At 41.8% G+C, this 3,742-nt stretch overlaps 1 long non-coding RNA gene across 1 annotated transcript; it reads left to right on the forward strand.

Moving 5' to 3' along the window:
• The first annotated feature begins 230 nt into the window (after positions 1 to 230).
• On the forward strand, positions 231 to 3,425 carry LOC127911801 (uncharacterized). Its single transcript, XR_008079407.1, has 2 exons — positions 231 to 1,878; positions 2,287 to 3,425. It is a non-coding gene; the product is annotated as an uncharacterized LOC127911801 (long non-coding RNA).
• Positions 3,426 to 3,742: the final 317 nt, after the last annotated feature.

The following is a 3,742-nucleotide window of genomic DNA, read 5'->3' on the forward strand; positions in this document are numbered from 1 at the left end:
CATTATTTACTTTTTATTGATTGAAAAAGTCCCCAGAATGTTGAGGGGGCTTGAGTGGAGGGGGGCAATGTTTTGGGGAAGGAGCTGGGGACCATAGAATTGAGGGGGGCAGCAATGTTTTGTGGAAGGAGCTGGGGACCATAGAATTGAGGGGGGAGACCAGAGTATTGAACACATTGATGCTGTTCATTTGGATAAGTCTCTGAAATTAAAGGCATCATTTTCTCATTTAACAAGTTGTAAAATGCAGCGTGTACACTCTAAAAGGTGCATTGCTGTGCACAAAACAACAGATTTTAAAACAGAATGCATCTGCAGTTGAATTGTGTTTATCAGAAGTGTAACCAGACTAGTAGAAGTCTACCAGGAACTAACATCACCACTCTGTTCATCTTGGGAGAGGAAAGTAGACAGGAGTGTAGTCAGGGGATGCTGTAGAAACTAAAATGGGAAAACTATGAAGTTGAGTGAAGTTCAATCTCGTGTTTCTCTTCATAGGTGGAAATGTCTTCTGTGTGGCAGCTGCACACCCACTTACACTCATAGCTTAGAGGAACATTGCTGGCCACCTGTTCACTCACATATCAGTAGAATTCACATGGGATAGGGAGGTTAACTATGGTGATTCAGGGAAATTCTAGCTGCAATATCCCATCAAATCAAATGAAGAGAATGTATTGCTCACATACACATGTTTAGCAAATGTTATTGTGGGTGTAGTGAAATGCTTGTGTTTCTAGCTCCAGCAGTGCAGTAATATCTAACAATTCACAACAATATTCACAATACACACACATCTAAAAGTAAAATAATGTAATTAAGGAAAATATAAATATTAGGATGAGCAATATCAGAGTGGCATTGACTAAAATACAGTAGAATAGAATACAGTATTTACATATGAGTAAGTAAGTAAAGCAGTATGTAAACATGATTAAAGTGACTAGTGTTCCATGTCTATGTAAATGGGGCAGCAGCCTCTAAGTGGCAGGGTTATGTAACCGGGTGTAGGTCGGTTAGTGATGGCTATTTAACAGTCTGATGGCCTTGAGATAGAAGCTGTTTTTCAGTCTCTCGGTCCCAGCTTTGATGCACCTGTACTGACCTCGCCTTCTGGATGGTAGCGTTGTGAACAGGCAGTGGCTCTGGTGGTTGTTGTCCTTGATGATCTTTTTTGGCCTTCCTGTAACATCGGGTGCTTCCGGTGTCCTGGAGGACAGGTAGTTTGTCCCCGGTGATGCGTTGGGCAGCCTGGATTAGTATGCATAAATGCACCCTGGGTTTTGAAGGGGGTGGAGACCAAAATATTGAGGGGGTGGAGACCAGAGTAACCAGACTAGCAGAGATGTACCAGCAACTAACATCGTCACTCTGTTCATCTGGAGAGAGGAAAGTAGACAGAAAATCTGATCACGATGGATTACATCAAGCCAGCATTTGACATTCTGTTAGAACAAGTAAGAAAATCAGGCAGTTTTTACATGATCTTCTTTGCTCTTTTTCTGTACCACATTATGTTTGATGGCCACTTAAAATGCTCTTGTGAAGATGGTGTTAAAAAGTGGTTACCCTCAACACTGTATCTACTACATGGTGTTTACAGCTGTGATCTTGATTTTCTTGACTCTCTGGATGGACAGAGAGTTTCAACGAGTCTTGAGAATGACATGCAGATGCAGATGTGATTTGTGTGGAAGACTGTTGGGATTATTAATTAAGGCAGTCTCTAAAGGGTTGCTGTGGGTTGTGAGTGTGCTTTTTGATGGGGACTGGTACGTGTGCTATCAAAGACCAACGTATCACTGCAGATACAACACTGATAAGACACCATTCAAAGAAGACCTAGATAAGCAAACTGATATCAAAGTGTTCTCCATGGTAAGTACCTTTAATTATGTAATTGCCATTGATTAATTACCAGAGTAATGGAGGGGGGTGGAGACCAGAGTATTGAGGGGGTGTGGAGACCAGAGTATTGAGGCGGGGGAGACCAGAGTATTGGGGGGGGTGGAGACCAGAGTATTGCTGACCAGCGTATTGAGGGGGTGGAGGCTGGAGTATTGGGGGGGGACCAGAGTATTGACTGGGGGGTGGAGATCGGAGTATTGCGGGGGGTGGAGACCAGAGTATTGCGGGGGGTGGAGACCAGAGTATTGAGGGGGTGGAGACCAGAGAATTGAGGGGGTGGAGACCAGAGTATTGAGGGGGGTGGAGACCAGAGTATTGAGGGGTGTGGAGACCTGGGGTGCGTTCAGTTTGCTTGAACGTTTGCTAATTCTGTTTCAGGCTTGCGGCTCTGGACTGGTTCTGTTTCTACTTGTTGGGAATTCCATTCTGACTGCAGTACCTTGGAGGGATATCTGTTGTATCATTTGTAGATCTTGCAAGTGTGTCAGACCTTATCACAGGGAACTATTTGAGGAGAATATTTGGGAAGAGACAGAAATTCTTATTGAAAAAGACTTAAAGAGAACAGCTCAGGAGAGTGTAGTTCTTAAAAGCAGAGGACTACTACCACCCCTTCCGAATGCAGCCCAAGGAACCATACAGGGAGGCGGCGACACCACCCATCCTAAGGTGGAAGACAGAGTGATCACCCTTAACAACCTTCATTTTGACATTATATCTGATCTAGATAATGTTATAATTGATCAGATCAATACTATGTACCAGAACCCTGACCCTAACCCTAACCCTAACCAGAACCGTAACCCTATCAGGTTTTCAAATCTATGTTCTTGTTTCTCAGGAAACATCAGACCACAAACAAATGAAACAGAACTCATTAACAGAACCTAGTAACATAATCCACCAATGATGTAGACATTAATACTATCATACTATCATACTATCATACTATCTTATGTGAACCGTTTGTGAAAACTAGCTTTCAAGCGACCCTGTGTATATAAGGCTTCTTCTGTCTCACAATAAACTGTGTTTCTGGTTAAGGTGGCAGCAATAGTTTGGTACAATACAACTAGAATGGGTTATATGAGGGGAGTGAACAACTGTGGGTGATAAACCTCAACAACGACCCTGTATAAGCTTTCATAATGTCACAGGGTGGAAATGTAAGCCGGGTGGCAAACATGAGTCTGTTAGACAACAGTGATGGTTGACAGAGCTGTTCTAGGTCATCTTTATTTCTAGACTATAAACAATATACCCTTCATTAATGAATATGTGTTAATATAACCAGTGAATTATTGTTTTTGTCCTTGATGCTACAATTCATATGTTGTTACTATTGATTGTGTTCTGTCTTTATGTCTACCTTTAACAAAAAATTAAGAATATATAATAATACTAACCATCTGTATCTCCTCCTGTCTTCAATGTACCACAGCTGTTCACTCTGCAATACTACACTTGTTCACGCTGTTCATTTTGATACGTCTCTAAAATAAAAATAATAGTTGTAATAGTTGTATTTTTTCCTGTACAGCCTTGATGGATCAGTTAATGACTGAACACATTTGTGTAGTAATGTTACAACACCACTGTTGATCGCTGTTTCTTCTCCATCACTGTCGTCAGAAGACTCTACAATGTCTTCTTCAATGAAAATGTTTTTTCCTGAATCAGGGATTTCCTCATCATCTGATTCATGTTCAGAGTCAGAGAGAGTCTGCATGGCATGATGGTCCTCCAGAAAGTTGTTCATCACAACCTTTTCTGAATGACCTTTGTCGATAGCGCCGGATGAATTCAGGGCAGCAATGTTATTGAGAGCGGTAGC

This window comes from Oncorhynchus keta, chromosome 25 (assembly GCF_023373465.1).
Source record: "Oncorhynchus keta strain PuntledgeMale-10-30-2019 chromosome 25, Oket_V2, whole genome shotgun sequence".
NCBI lineage: Eukaryota > Metazoa > Chordata > Actinopteri > Salmoniformes > Salmonidae > Oncorhynchus > Oncorhynchus keta.